Here is a 22,478-nt window from a genome sequence, read left to right on the forward strand (position 1 = left end):
AGTTGGACGCTCAACCCACTGACCCAAGGGGAAAGTTTTTAACAGGGATCTGTCTTACCAGGGTAATTCCTACAAAATCTAAGAGGATGAATTCCAAAGGAAGCTACATCCCTCATTGTCGGAAGCCTCACACTCACAGGAAAACCTTTCCTAACAGGCTTTTACTCTAAAGACCTAATCATTGAGACCACCAACACATGGTATGCCAACGCCTAAGCCCTACTAATAACTCTCATCACCACATCTCTAACAGCTACCGAATCATATTAGTATCTGAATCATATTCTTCTCACTTCTAGGACAGCCTCGTTTCAATGCCTTAATTTTAATCAATGAAAATAATCCCCTCCTAATCAACTCTATCCAACGTCTTTTAATCAGAAGTATTTTTGCGGAGTACCTAATTACTTACAATATCCTCCCAACAATTCCACAGATAACTATGCCTAATTATCTGAAATTAACTGCCCTTGCCATGACTATTATAGGTTTCATTCTGGCATTAGAAATAAACCTTGCAGGGGCGCCTGGGTGGCTCAGTCGGTTAAGCGTCCGACTTCAGCTCAGGTCATGATCTCGCAGTCCGTGAGTTCGAGCCCCGCGTCGGGCTCTGGGCTGATGGCTCAGAGCCTGGAGCCTGCTTCCGATTCTGTGTCTCCCTCTCTCTCTGCCCCTCCCTCGTTCATGCTCTGTCTCTCTCTGTCTCAAAAATAAATAAAACGTTAAAAAAATTAAAAAAAAAAAAAGAAATAAACCTTGCAACTAAAAGCCTAAAATTTAAATATCCTTCAAACCTCTTCAAATTCTCTAATCCTCTAGGATACTTCCCAGTCATGTGCACCGCCTCCCACCAATAGCAAACCTAACTATAAGCCAAAAATCCGCATCAGTGCTACTAGATATAATCTGATTAGAAAATGTATTACCAAAATCCATCTCCTACTTTCCTATAAAAACATCACCTGCTGCATCTGGCCAAAAAGGATTAATTAAACTATACTTCCTTTCTTTTATGATCATCCTAATTCTTGGCCCATTCCTACTTAATTTCCACGAGTAACCTCCATAATTACTAACATACCAGTAAGCAAGGATCAACCAGTGACAATAACGAATCAGGTTCCATAGCTATATAAAGCTGTGATTCCTATAGCTTCTTCACTAAAAAATCCTGAATCACCTGTATCATAAATAACTCAATCACCTGCACCATTAAACTTAAATACAGCCTCAACCTCTTTCAAAATATAACAAGCCGTTAACAATTCTGCTAATACCCCTGTAATAAATATTCCTAACACAGTCTTATCAGATGCTCAAACATCAGGGTATGGTCCAGTAGCCATAGCCGTAGTATAACCGAACACCGCAAGCATACCCCCCAAATAAAAAGACCATTAAGCCTAATAAAGAACCCCCCCCCAATTTAATACAATTCCACAACCAATACCACCAGCCACAATCAAACCAAATCCACCATCAACTGGAGAAGGCTTTGAAGAAAAACTGACAGACCTAATCACAAAAATAGTACTTAAATAAATACAATGTACGTTACCATTATTCCCACATGGAATCTAACCATGATGAATGATATGAAAAACCATCGTTGTATTTCAACTATAAGAACTTAATGCCCAACATCTGAAAATATCACCCACTCATCAAAATCATCAATGAATCATTCATCAATCTCCCAGCTCCATCCAACATTTCAGCATGATGAAATTTCAGCTCCTTATTAGGAGTCTGCCTGATCCTACAGTTTCTGACAGGCCTATTCCTAGCCATGCATTACATACATCAGACACAGCAACCGCCTTCTCATCGGTAACCCACATTTGCCGCGATGTAAACTACGGCTGAATCATTTGATATATACATGCCAACGGGGCTTCTGTATTTTTCATCTGCTTATTTATGCATGTAGGCCGAGGCATATACTATGGCTCCTATACCTTCTCAGAAATATGAAACATCGGAATAGTACTGTTATTTACAGTCATGGCTCCAGCCTTCACAGGTTAGGTTCTACCATGAGGCCAAATATCCTTCTGAGGAGCTACTGTCATCACCAACCTCCTATCAGAAATCCCCTACATCGGAACTAATTTAGTAGAATAAATCTGAGGAGGATTCTCAGTAGACAAAGCCACCCTGACACGATTCTTTGCCTTTCGCTTTATTCTCCCATTCATTATTTCAGCCCTAGCAGCAGTCCACCTTCTATTCCTACACCAAACAGGATCTAACAACCCCTCAGGAATAGTATCTGACTTGGATAAAATCCCATTCCACTCATACTACACAATCAAAGACATCCTGGGTCTTTTATTCCTAATCCTAATCCTACTTGTCCTATTTTTCACCTCACCTAGGAGACCCAGACAACAACACCTCCGCCAACCTCCTAAACATCCACCACACATTAAGCCTGAATGATGGTTCCTATTCGCGTATGCAATCCTCCCATCCATCCGTAATAAACTAGGAGGAGTCTTAGCCCTAATCCTCTCTATCCTAATTCTAGCAATCATTTCCTTACTTCACACTTCAAAACGAGAAATGATATTCCGACCACTTAGCCAATGCCTATTCTGATTCTTAGTAGTGGACCTACTAACCCTAACATGAGTTGGAGGACAGCCAGCAGAATATCCTTTCATTGCCATTGGTCAATTAGCCTCCATCCTATACTTGTCAACTCCTAATCTTCATACCTATTTCTGGCATTACCGAAAATCATCTTTTAAAATGAAGAGTCTTTGCAGTATATAAAATACCTTGGGTGTTGTCAACCAAAAAAGGAGAATATCTGCCCTTCCCAAAACTTCAAGGAAGAAACAGCAGCCCCACCATCAGCACCCAAAGCTGAAATTCTTTTTAAACTATTCCTTGCAATGCCAGAAATCGACACGGTAACTTTCGTAATTCACGTATTGCATACTCTCGTACTGTGCTTGCCCAGTATGGCCTCATTTCCCGGTGAGGACGCAGACCTGAGCGTGTACAATATATCTATTCATATTACATAAAACATACTATGTATAATTGGGCATTAACTGATTTCGTGGACGATTAATTCCTCTATGGACCTCAACTGTCCATAAGAGCTTCATCACCTAGCCTCGAGAAACCAGCAATCCTTGCTTGAACGCATACCTCTTCTCCTCTGGGCCCGTTTCAACGTGGGGGTTTCTGTATTGGAACTATACCGGCCATCTCGTTCTGACCTCAGGGCCATCCAATTATTTACTCCAATCCTACAGTTATCTCAAACAGGACATCTGGATGGACTAATGACTAATCAGCCCATGATCACACATAACTGTGGTGTCAGGCATTTGGTATTTTTTAAATTTAGGCCGGGGGGTGGGGGGGTACTTGCTATGATTCAGCTACGACCGTAAAGGTCTCGAGGCAGTCAAATAACTTGCAGCTGGGCTAATTCACTATGCTACGTCTCCACATTCACACAAACAAGGTGTAATTCAGTCAATAGTCACAGGACATACACTTTAACGCTTCAACCGGACATACGTACACGTACACACGCACGCACACATACACGCACGCACACACGTACGTACACATACACGCACGCACACGTACACATACGTACACGTACACACGTTTTTAGCCGACCGATAATTAGTTTAACCAAACTCCCTTTACCCCCCGTAACCTGATGATGAGAATATGTATTTATTATTGTCCTGCCAAACTCCAAAAACAAGACTAAATTCGCATCCAAACATAAGGCTCAAGTACAAATCTTTATGGACACTCCAAAAATCCCAATTAAACATCAGGCGCAAATACCAGTGTGACACCTTGATTCACAGCTATCTATAGATACACAACCTTGAGCTCCAATTCGTCCTTATTGAGCAATATTCTCTCACAACTAATCCCATAAATCAATCGACCAACCCAGCACATTCCCTGTTAACGTAGCTTAAATACACAAAGCAAGGCACCGAAAATGCCTAGCTCATCTAGGCATCAGACTCCATAAACAGAAAGGTTTGGTCCTAGCCTTTCCATTAAGTAAATAGGATTGCATGTGCAAACCTCCGCACCCCGGTGGAAACGCCCTCTAAATCGTTAATGATCTAAAGGAGCGGGTTTCGAGCCACAACAATGGAGCTCGTGGCGCCTTGCTTAGCCACATCCCCACGAGATACAGCCGCGATAAAAATTAAGCCGTGAATGAAAGCTCAGTTAAGCCATATTAAATGAGGATTGGTAAATTTTGGACCAGCCACCGCGGTCACACGGTTAAGCCGAACTGATAGACCCATGGCATGAAGCGTGTTATACAGGACCCCCACGCTAACGTTAAACTTTAACTAGTCTGTAAAAAGCTACAGTTAACATAAAAATACAGCACGAAAGTAACTTTAACACCTCCGACCACACGATAGCGAAGACCCAAACTGGGATTAGATACCCCACTATGCTTAGCCCTAAAGTCAGCTAATTAAACAAATCTATCCGCCAGGGAACTATTAGCAACAGCTTAAAATTCAAAGGACTTGGTGGTGCTTTATATCCCTCTAGAGGAGCCTGTTCTATTATCGATACACCCCGATCTACCTCACCACCCCTTGCTGAACCAGTCTATGTACCGCGATCTTCAGCAAACCCTAAAAAGGAAGCAAAGTAAGCACACTTCTCTTAACATAAAAAAGTTAGGTCAAGGTGTAACCTATGAGGTGGGAAGTCATGTGCTACATTTTCTGTACTAGAACACTTTCCACGAAGCCCTTAGGAAATGAAGAACCAAAGGAGGATTTAGTAGTGAATTGAGAATAGAGAGCCTCACACTGCCCGTGCCCTCCTCAAGTGACAAAGCCCAAAGACCATCTATTCAAACTATAAAAACACAAGAGGAGACCAATGGTAACAAGGTAAGCATACTGGAAAGTGTGCTTGGATAAAGCAAGATGTAGCTTAAACAGAGAATCTGGCCTACACCCAGAAGATTTCACATCAAACTGACCATCTTGAGCCAAAACTAGCCCAAACAACCATATGTTCAACTAACATCAAATAACAAATCAAAACATTTAGGTAATTCTTAAAAGTATCGGAGATAGAAATTTAACTTGGCGCTATAGAGAGAGCACCATAAGGGAAAGATGAAAGAAAAATTAAAAGCACTATACAGCAAAGATTACCCCTGATACCTTTTGCATAATGAATTAGCCAACCTAACAAAGAGAACTTAAGCTAAGCCCCCTGAAACCGGACGAGCTACCTAAGAACAATCTTTACAGGATGAACTCATCTATGTTGCAAAATAGTGAGAAGATCTGTAGGGAGAGGTGAGAAGCCTAACGAGGCTGGTAATAGCTGGTTACCCAGAACAGAATTTTAGTTCAACTTTAAACCTAGCTAAAAAACCCCAAAATTCTAATGTAAGTTTAAAATATAATCTAAAAAGGTATAGCTTTTTAGAACTAGGATACAACCTTCTTTAGAGAGTAAGCATAAACATAACCATAGTTGGCTTAAAAGCAGCCATCAGTTAAGAAAGCATTCAAGCTCAACAATTAAAACATCTTAATGTCAAAAATATGCAACCAACTCCTAACTTAATACTGGGTTAATCTATTTAACAACAGAAGCAATAATGCTCGTATGAGCAACAAGAAATATTTCTCCTTGCATAAGCTCATATCAGAGCAGATAACACTGATAATTAACAACAAGATAAAAATAATCTAACTATAAACTAAATATCAAACCAATTGTTGACCTGACACAGGCATGCAACTAAGGAAAGATTAAAGGAAGTAAAAGGAACTTGGCAAATGCAAACCCCGCCTGTTTACCAAAAACATCACCTCTAGCATTTCTAGTATGAGAGGCCCTGCCCGCCCAAGGACGTTCGTTAAACGGCTGTGGTATCCTGACCGTGCAAAGGTAGCATAATCACTTGTTCCCTAAACAGGGACTAGTATGAATGGCCACATGAGGGTTTTACTGTCTCTTACTTCTAATCCTTGAAACTGATCTTCCTGTGAAGAGGGGGGAGTAGGACAAGAAGACCCTAAGAGGCTTTAATTCACTGGCCCAAAGAGACTACACCAATACAACCAATAGGGACAACAAATCTCCCCATGGGCCAACAATTTAGGTTGGGGTGACCTCGGAGAATAAAATAACCTCCGAGGGATTTAGATCTAGACTAACCAGTCAAAAGTATAACATCATTTATTGATCCAAAATACTTGATCAATGGCACAAGTTGCCCTGGGGATAACAGCACAATCCTATTTTAGGGTCCATATCGCCAGGAGGGTTTACGACCTCGATGTTGGATCAGGACATCCCAATAGTACAGCAGCTATCAAAGGTTTGTTTGTTCAACGATTAAAGTCCTACATGATCTGATTTCAGACAGGAGCAATCCAGGTCGGTTTCTACCTATCAAACAATTTCTCCCAGTATGAAAGGACAAGAGAAATGAGGCCTACTTTACCAAAGCGCCTTCAACCCAATAGATGATTTACTCTCAATCTAAACAGTTCACCCATCTACATTGCCTGAGAGTTTGCGTTCATTAGGGTGGCACAGCCCGGTAATTGCATAAAACTTAAACCTTTATAATCAGAGGTTCAACTCCTCTCCCTAACAAAATGTTTATAATCAACAATCTTTCATTAATTATTCCTATCCTCCTCACCATAGCTTTCCTAACATTAGTCGAACCTAAGCTATCAGGATATATACAATTTCGCAAAGGACCAAACATTGTAGGGCCACATGGGCCACGTGGTCTACTCTAACCTATTGCAGACACCGTAAAACTCTTCACCAAAGAACCCCTCTGACCCCTCACATCCTCTACATCCATATTCATTAGAGCACCTATCTTAGCTTTCTCATTAGTCCTAACCATATGGATTCCTCTACCCATACCATATCCACTCATCAACATAAACCTAGGAGTACTGTTTACACTAGCTATGTCAAGTCTTGCTGTCTACTCAATCCTCTGATCAGGATGAGCCTCAAATTCAAAATATGCTTTAATTGGAGCCCTACGAGCTGTAGCCCAAACAATCTCATGCAAAGTTACATTAGCCATTATTCTCCCATCAGTATTGCTAATAAATGGGGTCTTCACATTAGCCACACTAGTTACCACCCAAGAACACATATGACTAATCCTCCCACATGACCCTTGGCCATAATATGGTTCATCTCAACATTAGCAGAAACCAATTAAGCCCCATTTGATCTAACAGAGGGAGGACCAGAACTCATTTCCGGATTCAACGTTGAATATGCAGCAGGCCCCTTTGCCCTCTTTTTCCTAGTGGAATATGCTAATATCGTCATAATAAATATTCTCACAACAATCTTATTCTTCAGAGCATTTCACAACCCATACATACCAGAACTACATACCATTAACTTTACCGTCAAAACCCTATTCCTAACATTCTCCTTCCTATGAATTCGAGCATCCTACCCACGATTCTGATATGACCCACTCATACATCTTCTATGAAAAAATTTCCTACCCCTCACCCTTATGCACATGACATGTATCTTTGCCCATCATCACAGCAAGTATTCCACCCCAAACATAAGAAAGAAATATGTCTGATGAAAGAGTTACTTTGATAGAGTAAATAATAGAGGTTTAAATCCTCTTATTTCTAGAATTAATGGGACTCAAACCTAATCCTAAGAATTCAAAAATCTTGCTACCTTATTACACCATATTCTACAGTAAGATCAGCTAAATAAGCTATTGGGGTATGGGCCCAGTTGGAAGCTGCTGGTCACCATTCACTACAGGACCTAGGCCCTCTAGAAGTTGCAAACACTGTAAGAGCTTGATTCTGGAGAAACTACCTATGTTGCAGGAAGTGGGCACTGGAGTTGTATGCACCTAGGAGCCTGGTGAGCAAACAACTGGACCACATACAAAACCTTCTCCTCCTGCAATTAACTCCTGAAGCACCTCTACAGACCCATCTTAACATTAAGCCAGCTGGAGAAGGAAAAACAAGGGACCCGATCCATTTCACAGAGTAGGCCAAAAGGTAGATTTGAAGCTGAGAAGGAATAAATTGGTAACTAACATAGTGATGTCAGCTTATGTCATCCATTATAAAAATCCACATTTACCTAGTGGCTTTATCATCTGCTGAGGCCAAATTGCCTAGGTCCTTTATTTCAGAAGGAGTTGCCTTAACTTTAACTCTTCTCGATCTAAACATGATCCTTATTATTCTTTTATTTATATAGTACATAGTTATTATATTTTCTGACATATATACCCATATTCTTTGTTTGCCATTGCTTCCCAAATGACACTCTTTGACTCTTGTTTAGAAGTCTGTTTATTGGCAGAAAATCAACTAGGAAACAATGGCTTAGAATTACACACAGGACCAGATGAACTTCACAGATATATTCAGAACATTTCCTCCTAAAGCAGCAGAATACACATTCTTTTCAAGTTCACATGGAACATTCTCCAGAATAGATCACATACTGAGTCACAAATCAGCCCTCAACAAGTACAAAAAGATTGAGATCATACCATGCATATTTTCAGGACACAACAGTATGAAACTTGAAGTCAACCACAAGAAAATATTTGGAAAGACCACAAATACATGGAGTTTAAAGAACATCCTACTAAAAAATGAATGGCGAAGCGGGGAGTGGGTGTGTGGGGGGGGGGAATCCCCGGATGACACAGTTGGTTGAGCATCTGACTTTGACTCAGGTCATGGTCTCAAAGTTCGTGAGTTCAAGCCCCACATTGGGCCCACTGCTGTCAGTGCAGAGCCTGCTTCAGATCCTCTGTCCCTCTCTCTCTGCCCCTCCCCCACTTGTGCTCTCTCAAAAATAAATTAAAAAAATTTTTTAATGTTTATTTTTGAAGGAGAAAGAGACAGAGTGTGAGTGGGGGAGGGGCAGAGAGAGGGAGACACAGAATGTGAACCAGTCTTCAGGCTCTGAGCCGTTAGCAAAGAGCCCGTCATGGGGCTCGAACTCATGAGCTGTGAGATCATGACCTGAGCCGAAGTCAGATACTTAACTGATTGAGCCACCCACCCCTCTCAAAAATAAATGAAAAAAAAAAAAAAAAAAAAGAATGCATTAACCAGGAAATTAAAGAAGAAATGTAAAAGGACAGGGAAGCAAATGAAAACACGACACTCCAACACCTTTGGGATGCAGCAAAGGCAGTCCTCAGAGATAAGTAGATTGCAATATAGGCCTAAATCAAGAAGCAAGAAAAGTCTCAAATACATAACCTAACTTTATGCCTAAAGGAGCTAGAAAAGGAACAGCAAATAAAGCCTAAGGCCAGCAGAAGAATGAAAATAGTACTGATTAAAGCAGAAATAAATGATGTAGAAACAAAAAAAATTGTATAACAGATCAATAAAACTAAGAGCTGGTTCTTTGAAAGAATTACTATAATTGATAATTTCCTAGCCACACTTACTGAAAAGAAAAGAAAAGAAAGGACCCAAATAAATAAAATCACTAATGAAAGAGGAGAGATCACAACCAACACTACACAAATATAAACAATTAGAAGAGAATACTGTGAAAAATTATATGCCAACAAACTGGGCAATCTGGAAGACATGGACAAATACCTAGAAACTCACACACTACCAAAACTGAAACAGGAAGAAATAGAAAATGTGAGCAGCCCCATAACTAGCAAAGAAATTGAATCGGTAATCAAAAGTTCCCAACAAACAAAAGTCCAGGGCCAGATGGATTCCCAGGGGAATTCTACCCGGCATTTAAAGAAGAGTTAATACCTATTCTTCTCAAGCTGTTCCAAAAAATAGAAATGGAAGGAAAACCTGCAAACTCTTTCTACGAGGCCAGTGTTACCTTGATTTCGAAACCAGACCAAGGCTCCACTAAAAAGGAGAACTACAAGGCAATATTCCTGATGAAACTGGATGCAAAATTCTCAACAAGATACTAGCAAATCAAATCTAACAGTATATTAAAAGAATTACTCACCATGATCAAGTGGGATTTATTGCAGTGGGCTGCAAGGGTGGTTCAATATTCATAAATCAATCAACATGATACCCCAAATTAATAAAAGGATAAGAACCATATGATGCTATCAATAGGTGCAAGAAAAGCAATTGACAAAAATATAACATCCATTCTCAATAAATACCGTCAACAAAAGTAGGGAGAGATGGAACATACCTAAACATCATAAAGGCCATATACGAAAGACCCACAGTTGATATTATCCTCAAGGAAGACAAACCGAGAGCATTTCCCCTACAGTCAGGAACAAGACAGGGATGTCTACTCTCACCATTGCCATTTAACATAGTACTGGAAGTCTTAGCCTCAGCAATCAGACAACAAAAAGAAATAAAAGACATCCAAATTGACAAGGAAGAAGTAAAACAGTCACTATTTGCAGATGACATGATACTCTATGTAGAAAACCCAAAAGGCTCCACCAAAAAACCGCTAGACTGATATATAAATTCAGCAAAGTCACAGGATATAAAATGAACTTACAGAAATCTGTTGTATTTCTATATACCAATAATGAAAAAGAAATCAAGGAATCCATCCCATTTGCAATTGTACCCAAAACAATAAGATATTTAGGAATAAACCCAACCAAAGAAGAAAAAGTTCTGTACTCTGAAAACTATAGAACACTTCTGAACACTTATGAAAGAAATTGAAAAGGGCACAAAGAAATGGAAAAACATTCCGTTCTCATGGATTGAAAGAACAAACATCGTTAAATGTCTATTCTGCCCAAAGCAATGTATACATTTAATGCAATCCCTATCAAAATACCAACAGCCTTTTTCACAGAGCTAGAACAAGCAATCGTAAAATTTGTATAGACCACAAAAGCCCACAAATAGACAAAGCAATCCTGAAAAAAAAAAAGCAAAGCTGAAAGCATCACAATTCCAGACTTCAAGATTTCCTTTAGCCATTGTTTCTACATTTTGTTGTATCTAATTTTTAGAGCATATATTCATGAAATACTATATTCTCTTCCTTCTATCCCCAATATATTCTTAGTTCTCCATTGAATTCAATTCTCATTAATCTTGGGGTCAGTTAATGTCATTCCAGCCATTGTGGTTGTCCAAAGATCATTCTCTAGTAGATTTGGAAATAAGGGCTCATAGCAACAATATTCCTTGAGTTTTTTCCACAAGTTGTTGACAATTACTCTACATCCTTTAGATCTGAAAATTAAATTTGCTGGCTATAAGATTCCTAGCTGACATTCTTTTCTGTGACTCTCTTAAATCTATTTGTTGTCTATTGGCATAAAGCATTGCTATCAAGAACAGTGACAATAAATTTTTTTAACATTTTTTTTTGACAGAACATAAGCGGGAGAGGGGCAGAGAGGGGGGACAGAAGATCCAAAGCGGGCTTTGCACTAAGGGACTGACAGCAGTGAGCCTGATGTGGGGCTTGAACTCACAAACCGCGAGATCATGACCTGAGCTGTAGTCAGACTCTCAACTGACTGAGACACACAGGTGCTCCAATACATTTTATTTTATCACGTGTACTTTGAATCTCCAAAGAATATTTTCTTTTTCTATTTCTTAAAAAGTCTAATAATTTGTTTTTTTAAAGTAGGCTCCACAATCAACATGGAGCTTGAACTCACGACCCTAAGATCTAGAGTTGTATGCTCTACTGACTGAGCCAGCCAGGCACTCCCAAAGTCTAATAATTTTGAAAAATATGTTTCAGTATTTGTCATTCAGGGTCAGTTTTCCAAGAGATGGAGGTGTCCTTTCAATGTTTTAATTTTGGTATAAAATTTTCTTGAATTATATTTTAAAGTATTTATTCTCTTTCCTTGCTTCGATTTTTTTCTTTGATGACTCTTATGAGAGATAGATGTTATTATACTATGTATTATATTTTATTGTTTTACAATATTTACATATTATTTATTGTACTCATATTTATATACGTATAAAATCTTCCCTGCCTGTCTTCTATATTTGCTCTTTCTCTTGAATATTTGTCATTTTTCTTCATTTCTGTTTGATTTTCCCCCTTTTCTTCTTTTCCTCTTAAGACATTTTACAGAGCTTCTTCACTTTATGTTTCTTCTAGTTTTTCCTCTGTTTCTGAAGTGATTCTTTTCTGAATTGCTACCTCATTTCTGATTTTTTTCTGGTTCTTATGTTGTTTTTTCAATTCTTTATAGTTTTTAATGTCTTGTAACGAGTTTTAAAATATTAAGGTGTTGTTTCTATCTTGTGTTACAAGCATAAGTTCCTGATGTCCTTCTATTTTCTTTTGGGAACTTATCTGGTTTCTTAATCTCTATTTAACAAAGTGCATTAACTATGTACAAGATTTAACACGGATCTATTTTTGTTTTCTATTTTTACTTTAAATTCGTTTTGTAAACTTGAAGAGGAGAGGTAGAATTTAATGGTTTTGACAATTTGACAGCTCTAAGTGCCACCTTCTGTTGTTTTTATGAGAAGTTACGGAGCAGCTTGCTTTCTGAGATACCCCGATCCTGTCTCTGCACTGCAACTTGTTTGGTCTGTATCCTCTTTTTCCTCTGTGTTCTTTGTCTAGGAACTGCTTAAATCTTTAACATTCCCAGGAAGAGAGATTTAGCTGGTTATTTCTGAGAGTTTATGAGACCATCTCTCTCAGTACCTTTTTATCTTTCGGAAGACACCTGTGCAAAATACTGGAGTTGCAGATTTTATTCTCAAACTGTTTCATGGGGGCTTCCCAATAAATACCTGTCAGTAACTGAAGATTTTAGTTCTCTCTGGTCCTCTATTTCTTCCCTGTTTCCTCTTGCACAGATGCAGATACTGTTGATCTCCAACAGTTTTCGGTGGTTTGTTGCTATTTGCTTATGCTTTGGCGTTCATGGCATTGCTATATCACCTCATTTTGTTGTAGATGTTATTCGAGGGTTGTTTTTATTCATTCTAGTTCTGTGTGGGCTTTTTTTTTTCAACGTTTATTTATTTTTTGGGGGGACAGAGAGAGACAGAGCATGAACGGGGGAGGGGCAGAGAGAGAGGGAGACACAGAATCGGAAACAGGCTCCAGGCTCTGAGCCATCAGCCCAGAACCTGACGCAGGGCTCGAACTCACGGACCGCGAGATCGTGTGGGCTTTTTTTTTAACAGAAAAATATTAATATTAACATTTTCTCTGAACCAATAAAAATATGGTTTTTGCTTTGTTTTTTAAATTCAGGGCTTGAACAGTCTTTGTCATTAAGTCCTTGGCATGCAATATACTTGTCATCTTTTCATGGAAAGTCAACAGCTATCAATAGGATATCAGTATTTTCTTTAAAAATTTTTTTCGGGGGCGCCTGGGTGGCGCAGTCGGTTAAGCGTCCGACTTCAGCCAGGTCACGATCTCGCGGTCCGTGAGTTCGAGCCCTGCGTCAGGCCCTGGGCTGATGGCTCAGAGCCTGGAGCCTGTTTCCGATTCTGTGTCTCCCTCTCTCTCTGCCCCTCCTCCGTTCATGCTCTGTCTCTCTGTCCCAAAAATAAATAAACGTTGAAAAAAAATTTTTTTTAATTTTTTTCATAACTTTTATTCAATTTTGAGAGACAGAGCCTGAGTGGGGGAGGGGCCAAGAGAGAGAGGGAGACACAGAATCCAAAGCAGGCTCCAGGCTCTGAGCTGTCAGCACAGAGCTTGACGTGGGGTTTGAACTCTTGAACCCGAGATCATGACCTGAGCTGAAGTCAGATGCCTAACGGACTGAGCTACCCAGGTGCCCCGATATCAGTATTTTCAATCCTGCTGGAATTTTTTGTTTGAATTTTTGTTAAAGTTTATTTGCTTCTTTTGAGAGAGGGGGAAAGAGAAAGAATCCCAAGCAGGCTCTGCAGTGTCAGCACAGAGCCCAACACAGGGCTCAAACTCATGAACCGATTAGACCATGACTGATCGGAAACTGAAAGTCAGACATTTAACCAACTGAGCTGCCCAAGTGCCCTGTTAGGATTGTTTTGATCCAACTAGATTAGAATACACATAGGATGGGGTGCCTAGGTGCCTCAGTCAGTTAAGCGTCTGACTTCAGCTCAGGTCATGATCTCACGGCTTGTGAGCTCGAGCCCCGCATCGGGCTTTGTGCTGACAGCTTGGAGCCTGGAACCTGCTTCAGATTCTGTGTCTCCCTCTCTCTCTCTGCCCCTCCCCTGCTCACACTCTGTCTCTCTCCCAAAAAATAAATAAACATTTAAAAACATTTAAAAAAAAGAATACACAAGAGATTACACCTAAAACTGTCAAAATTTATTAAAAGCGCATGGCAACAACATTTAAATTGGAATATCTTATTTCCTTTGATTTAGATATCCCTGCTTTGTGACTCTATCTTACAATAGTAAAATCATCAGTATCAAGAAACATATATACAAAGATATAAAAACAGCATCACTTTTAGTGTAAAAAGTTGGGGAAAAAAAACCCAGTATGGGGAATAGATTATCTGTAGAACATTTACACTATGGATTGATTATGCAGCTATTAAAATGAATTAGAGTCATGTTAATTCACCTGAGGAATATCCATAATCTATTCTGTTTAGGGATACTTTGCAAAGTTTGGAAGCAACAAAAGATGATTACATGATTTAATATCCTGTTATAGCACTTTCTAGTTCTTCTGGAAACGTAACTTGACTTACTGTTTACAAGTGAATAGGGCCCAGATATTTTACAACATTGCAAAGTTAGAGGCTACCTTGTAGAACACTAGTAAGATGTGTCATATGGACTGAATTATGTCCCTATATCAAATTCATACGTTGAAACCCTAACACCTACTGTGACTGCATTTGGAGATAGGACCTATAAGGAGGTAATAAAGGTTAGGTGAAATTGGGTAGGGGCTTAGTCCAATAGAACTGGTGTCTTTACAAGAGAAAAGACATGACAGCGTCCCCCACACTGCGTGCGCAGAGAACAGATACCATGAGGACAGAGTGAGAAGGTGGCTGTCTGCAAGCCGGGAGGAGAGACCTCATCAGACACCAATCCTACGGCATTTTGATCTTTGACTTCTAACCTCCAGACTATAAAAAAGTAGATTTCTGTTGTTTAAGTCACCCTGTCTGTGGTATTCTGTTTTGATAGCCTGAGCTGAATAATAACACAATGTGATTATTGTTTTCTGTTTACTGAAGACTATAATCCCCAAGGTTATGATTTTATTTTGCTATAAGATATTGATTTTATACAATTGACCCTTGAACAACACAAATTGAACTGCACACGTCCACTTATATGCAGGTTTTTTAATATACTCTATAGTACTATAAATATATTTTCTTTTCCTATGATTTTCTTAATAACATTTTCTTTTCTCTAGCTTACTTTATTATAAATAAGGATACAGTATATAAGACATATATAAAATGTGTATTAATTGACTGTCTATATTATCAGCAAGTGTCCCAGTTGACAGTAGGCTATTAGCAGTTCAGTTTTGAGGGAGTCAAAAATTACACATGGATTTTTCAATCGTGTAGGAAGTTGGCACCCTTAGCCCCCACGGTGGTCAAGAGCCAACTGTGGAGCACCTGGTTAGCATCCAACTCTTGGTTGGCTTAGTTGGTTAAGCATCCAACTCGTGGTATCAGCTCAGGTCGTGATTTCATAGTTCGGGAGTTCGTGCCCTGCATCGGGCTCTGTGCTGACGGTCAGAAGCTGCTTGGGATTCTCTTCCTCTCTCTGCCATGCCCCTGCTTGCATCATGTGCTGTTTCTCTTTCTCTCTCTATCTCCCTAAATAAACTTTTTTTAAAAAGCCAGCTCTGGGGCGCCTGGGTGGCTCAGTCGGTTGAGCGTCCAACTTCGGCTCAGGTCATGATCTTGCGGTCTGTGGGTTCGAGCCCCGCGTCGGGCTCTGTGCTGACAGCTCAGGGCCTGGAGCCTGCTTCAGATTCTGTGTCTCCCCCTCTCTCTGACCCTCCCATGCTCGTGCTCTGTCTTCCTGTCTCTCAATATAAATAAATGTTAAAAAAAATTTGTTTTAATAGACTTTATTTTTTAGAGCGGTTTTAGGTTCACAGCAAAATTGAGTGGAAATTACACACATTTCTCATATGCTTCCAGCCCCAACACATACACACATACATATGTGTGCATACATGCACACACACACAGTCTTGGGCACTATCAACAACACGAACCAAAGTGAAGTATTTGTTACAGTCAATCAACAAGCCTACATTGCTGACGCATCCTCATCACCCAAAGTTCATAGTTTATCCCATTAGGGTTGACTCTTGATGTTGCACGTTCTGTGGGTTTCCATATTTGCGTAAAGACATACACATACCACACAGAATCGCACAGAATAGTTTCACTGTCCCCCAAAATCTTCCTATTCACCTCTCCCTTCTCCAATCCCCTGGCAACTATTTTTTTTACTTTTTCTACCTTCATGGTTTTGTCTTTTCCAGGATGTCATATAGTTGGGATCATAAAACATGTCATTTTCCAGATTCATTTATTTCACTTAGCAATATACACTTACAGTTGCTCTGTGTCTTTTCATGGCTTCATAGCTCATTTGTTTTTAGCACTGAATAACATTCCGTAGTTTGGATGTAGCACAGTTTATTTATCATCTACTGAGGGAGAAGGTTCCAAGTTTTGGCAATTATGAATAAAGCTGCTTTAAACATCAGTGTGCAACTTTTTGTGCGGTTGTAAGTTTTCAACTCATTTGGTCAAATACCAAGGAGGGTGATTGTTGGATCCAATGATAAGAGTATGTTTAGTTCTGGGCACCTGGCTGGCTTAGTTGGTGGAGTGGTGTGTAACTCTTGATCTCAGGATTGTGAGTTCAAGCCCAACGTTGGGTGTAGAGATTACTTAAAAATACAATCTAAAAAAAAAAAAAAAAAGAGAGAGAGAGAGAGAGAATATATTTAATTATGTAAGAAACTGTTGCCAGAAACTAAAAGTTTGTGTCCCCCCAAAATTCTTATGTTGAAATCCCAAACCCCAACGCAATAATATTAGGAGATAGTGCCTTTGGAAGGTAAGTGCTCTTGAATGGGATTAGTGTCCTTATAAAAGAGACCTGAGGGAACCCCCTCACCCCTTCTGCCACGTAAGGACACAGTGAGAAGATTGCTGGCTATAAAACAGGAAAGGCCCTCCCCAGACACCGTATCTGACAATACCTTGAGCTTGGATTTCTCAGCCTCAAGAACTGTGAGAAAAAAAAATGTCTGTGTTTACAAGCCACCCAGGCTATTTTATTCTGTTGCGACAACTTGAAAAAGACTAAGACAATTGCCAAACTGTCTTCCAACGTGGCTGTACCATTTTGCATTCCTACAAGCAATGAATAGGAATTTCTGGTGCTTCATATCCTCACCAGAATTTGGTGCTATCGGATTTTTGAATTTTGACCATTCTAAAAGATCTCATTGCTGTTTTAATTTGCAATTCCCAAATGACATAGGATGTTTAGATGATGGTGAGCACCTTCTCAAATGCTTAATTGCCACCTGTACGTTTTCTTCAGTAAGGTATTTTTTCAGGGGCTAAATTGGTTTGTTAATTTTTTAATTTAAAGAGTTCTTTGTATATTTTGGATAACAGTCCTTTACAAGGTATGCCTTTTGCAAATATTTTCACCAAGTCTGTGTCTTGTCTTCTCATTCTCTTGAACACCATGTGTAGTTTTAAGGCAGATATGGATAGAATAAAAAAGTACGTCACCATTGTCATCAGTTATTCAAAAGTCCTTCTGAAGTTTTCTTAAAGTTAATTTTTACTTACACATTAAATATATGAATATATGCTATTCGTCAAAAAAAGCTTTAAAACAAAAAGATGAAGTGCCTTTGGTCACCCCTCTAACCCCTACCCTCTATTTATGTATTTTTTTCTATAACACCAAGTTATCTCCTGTGCATTACATACATGTATATGTACCTATGTGAAACATTTAGTACATACATGCTTCTTTTGGACATCACTGTTTCTTTTGGACATTAACTGCCAATTCAGACTTTGTAATATTCTGCATCTTGTTTTTATCCTTTTATCATTGAGGTTTTTATTCCCCCTGAGAGTAACGTAGATCTGCTCCATTTATCTAAAATCCCCAACATACCCTCTTTAGTACATCACCACCATTGTCCTGCTGGGTAAAGTCACATTTATCTCTCAGCCCGTCTCTATTCTTGCTCCCTTACAGTTTTCTACAAAACAGCCTGAATTGTAAATAAGTAAGTAGTATGTTTTTAAAATCAGGTTTTGTAATCTAAAGACTCAGAACATAGAAATAGCTTTTCATTGCTCTTAAAATTAAATCTAAAGCTTCTTCAATAGAATGTAAATACTCTGAAGGCAGGAATTTTTAATTTCTATTTATTTTTATTATATTTTTATTGTGGTAAAATATATATAAGACTTACCATTTTAATCATTTTTATGTGCACACTTCAGTTGTATTGAGTAGATCCACATTATCACTACATTATCACTGGATCGTACATCCAAAACCATTACCAATATCTACCTCCAGAACTTTTTCTTCATCCCAAAGAGAAACTACACCTATCAAGCAATAACTCTCCTCCACCAATAACCACCTCCAGCTCCTGGTAACCACTATTCTACTTTATGTCTCTAATTTGGAAGGCAGGATTTTTTTTTTTTAATTAGTTGACAAACATTTATAAACCATAATGAGAATTACTGCTATTGTAGGACCCTCTCGAACAATCACAGGTGTGCATTCCAGGACAGCTACCCATTGGTAGTGCAGTTTTTGTTCAGAATTTTGTAGCCTCCAAACCACTGAAAAGTAGCACTTGATTTGCCTGTGAAGTTATCCTTTCTGAAAGACACAATTAGTAGTCTCCACCTTTTGAAATGTGGACCATAATATGTCAGTGTAAATATGATGCTCCATATAATCAGCAGTCTGCTTCTGAAGCTCTAAGACTTGGACCATGTGGAAATTGCACTTTGTATTACTTTCCCTGTTGGACTTGTTGGTTACAAATAGCATCATGATAGTCACAGTAGTTTTTGTTGCTGACACCTTGACACTCATAAAAGTTTTCTTCCTTGCTTTATAAATGAGACCACCAGATCACCAGAATGGCCAGCAGGAGCCATGCGGCCTGCCATGGTCTTGCCATGGTCTTGCCATGGTCCCTAAGCTGGGGAGGAACAGGAAGAGTCCCCTTCTTGCTCTCCAAGGGGAAAAGAAAGGCTGAAATTTTTATGTTTTGTGTATTAGAATAACCCAAGCCCCTAGAAAAGCTTAGCACATTCAGTAAATTGAGTGAATTTAACAGGAAAAAACTACAATCATTTCAATAGATTTAAAGTAAGTATTTTTAAAAGTTCACTGTATTGCCGTAATTTTTTAAATCCCATCAATTTGTAATAAAAAGGAAGTTTCTAATTTCTGAAACCAATAAGCTATTATAGCAAGGTGGCAGGATACAAGGTTAATATACAAATGTCAGTTGATTTCCTATATGTTAGCAATGAGCAAGTGGAATTTGAAATTAAAAACATAACACCATCTACATTAGCACAACCCCAAAATAAATACTCTGTATAAATCTAACAGAATATGTACAAGATCTGCATGAGGAAAACTACAAATCTCTGATGAATAAAATCAAAGAAGAATGAAATAAATGGAGAGATATTCAATGTTCATGAATAGGAAGACTCATATTGTCATGATGCCAATTTTTCCCAATGTGATCTATAGATTCAATACAATCCCAATAAAAATCCTAGCAAGTTATTTTGTATATATGAGCAAACTGATTCTTTTTTTAAAAAGTTTATTTATTTTGAGATAGAGAGAGAGTGTGAGTGGGAGAGAGGAGAGAGACAGGGAGAGAGAGAGAGAGAGAGAGAGAGAGACAATCCCAAGCAGGCTCTGCACTGTCAGTGTAGATTCCAACACAGCCGACAAAGGGTTCAAACTCATGAACTGTGAGATTATGACCTGAGCCAAAATTAAGAGTCAGACACTTAAACATCTGAGCCACCCAGGCACCCCATGAACAAACTGATTATTAAGTTTATACGGAAAGGCAAAAAGACCCCAAATAGCCAACACAATACTGAAAGAGAACAAAGTTGGATTGATACTAAACTTCAACACTTACAAAACCACAGTAATCTGAACAATGTGGTATTGGCAACAAAATAGAGAAAGAGATCAATGGAACAGAATATAGAACCCAGAAATTGACCCTCATGAATAGGGGTGCCTGGCTGGCTCAGTTGGTAGAGCACGTGACTCTTGATCTTGAGGTTGTAAGTTTGAGCCCCATGTTGGATGTAGAGATTACTTAAAAATAAAATCTTAAAAGAAAAAAAAAAAGAAATTGACCTTGATGAATATAGATCAACTAACTTTTGACAAAGAGCAAAAGCAGTGCAATGGAATAATATTGTCTTTTCAACAAATGATTCTGAAACAACTAGGCATCTGCATACAAAAAAATAAATAAATAAGAATAAAAGAAGCTATCCACACACCTCACACACTTCACAAAAATTAACTCAAAATGGATCACAGACCTAAATGTAAAATGCAAAATTATAGAACTCCAAGAAGATAATGTAGCAGAAAAACTAGATACCTTGGGTACAGAGATGACATTTTAGATATAATACAAAAGGCACAATCTAGGAAAAAAATAATAAATAAAATGAATTCTATTAAAATTAAAATCTTTTGCTCTGGGAGAGGAAATGTGAAGAGAATGAGAAGAGTATCCAAATTGGGAGAAAATATTTGCAAAAGGTTTGCCTGATAAAGGAATGTTGTCCAAAACAGACAAAGGATTCTTAAAACACAACAATAAGAAAACACACAACCTGATTAAAAAAGTGGGCAAAGGTCTTAACAAACCCTTCACCAAACAAGATATATAGGTGGAAAATAACCATATGAAAAGACGTTCCACATCATATGTCATTATGGAAATGCAAATAAAACCAGTGGGATATCACTACACACCTATTAGAATGGCCAAAATCTGGAACACTGACAATATTGGATCTGGCAAGAGTGGGTAGCTGTAGGACCTCCCACTCATTGTTTTGGAAGACAGTTTGGCAGCTTCTTACAAAACTAAACACGCTCTTACCATAAGATTCAGCAACCATGCTCTTTGATATTTACCCAAGTGATTTGAGAACTTATGTTCACACAAAAACCTACATACAGATATTTATAGTAGCTTCATTCATAATTGCCAAACTAGGAAACAGCCAAGATGTCCTACGGTCGGTAAGTGAGTAAATAAAACTTTGGTACATACAGACAATGGAAAATTATTCTGTGCTAAAAATAAATGAACTAGAAAGCCACGAAAGGACATGGGGGAAACTTAAAGCATATTACAAAGTCAAAGAAGCCAATCTGAGAAGATTATATACTGTATGATTCCAAATATGTGACATTTTGGAAAAGGCAGAACTGTGGAGACAGTAAAAAGATCCGTGGTTGCCATAGTCAGGTGGGAGAGGGATGAATATTAGCCTGAGCACAGCGTTTCAGGGCAGTGAAAATCCTCCGTATGATACTATAATTATACATTTTTCCAAACCCATAGAATACTCAAAGCAAGGGTGAACCCTAAGGTAAACTACAGATCTGAGGTAATAATAATGTGTCAATATAGGTCCATCAATTGTAATAAATGTACCACTCCAGTTGGAGATGTTGATAGGGGATGATATGTATGTGAGGGGACAGAAGGTGTATGGGAAATCTCTGTCCCCCTCCTAATTTTGCTGTGGATCTAAAACTGAAAAAATAAAGGTTTAAAAAGAAGAAAGTTTCTTAATGTAATAAAGGGTTTATTATTCAGGGTTTAATGAAGGTAACAGATACCCTTCTAGGAATTGTAGTCATGAAAAGATTCTGCTGTACATCTATTTGCTTCTTCTTTTTTTTTTTTTTTTAATTTTTTTTTCAACGTTTATTTATTTTTGGGACAGAGAGAGACAGAATATGAACGGGGGAGGGGCAGAGAGAGAGGGAGACACAGAATCGGAAACAGGCTCCAGGCTCTGAGCCATCAGCCCAGAGCCTGACGCGGGGCTCGAACTCACGGACCGCGAGATCGCGACCTGGCTGAAGTCGGACGCTTAACCGACTGCGCCACCCAGGCGCCCCTCTATTTGCTTCTTAACATCCATTTTCCACCTTTTTTCCATCTTATTCCATGACCTGGGTAGGTGAACTTATATGGAATGCATCACACAGGCTCCCATGCCCTCTAACCTGCAATCAAGTTTCAAAGGAAATTGGAGGGAAGAAAAATGTTGCCAGATAAAATATCTGATTAAATTTGAATTTCAGATACGTAACAATCTGTTTTTTAGTGTAACTGTGACCCAGGCAAAATTTGGGACACACCTTAGCTAAAGTATCATTTGT

General features: G+C 38.8%; 1 long non-coding RNA gene across 1 annotated transcript; it reads right to left on the bottom strand.

The window, feature by feature from the left end:
* Nucleotides 1-1,087: 1,087 nt before the first annotated feature.
* Nucleotides 1,088-21,253, bottom strand: LOC123579819. The gene is made up of 3 exons (XR_006702971.1): nucleotides 21,243-21,253; nucleotides 14,100-14,104; nucleotides 1,088-2,276 (listed from the first exon to the last, which is right to left on the bottom strand). It is a non-coding gene; the product is annotated as an uncharacterized LOC123579819 (long non-coding RNA).
* Nucleotides 21,254-22,478: the final 1,225 nt, after the last annotated feature.

The sequence above is a fragment of the Leopardus geoffroyi genome, chromosome A1 (assembly GCF_018350155.1).
Source record: "Leopardus geoffroyi isolate Oge1 chromosome A1, O.geoffroyi_Oge1_pat1.0, whole genome shotgun sequence".
In the NCBI taxonomy this organism is placed as follows: domain Eukaryota; kingdom Metazoa; phylum Chordata; class Mammalia; order Carnivora; family Felidae; genus Leopardus; species Leopardus geoffroyi.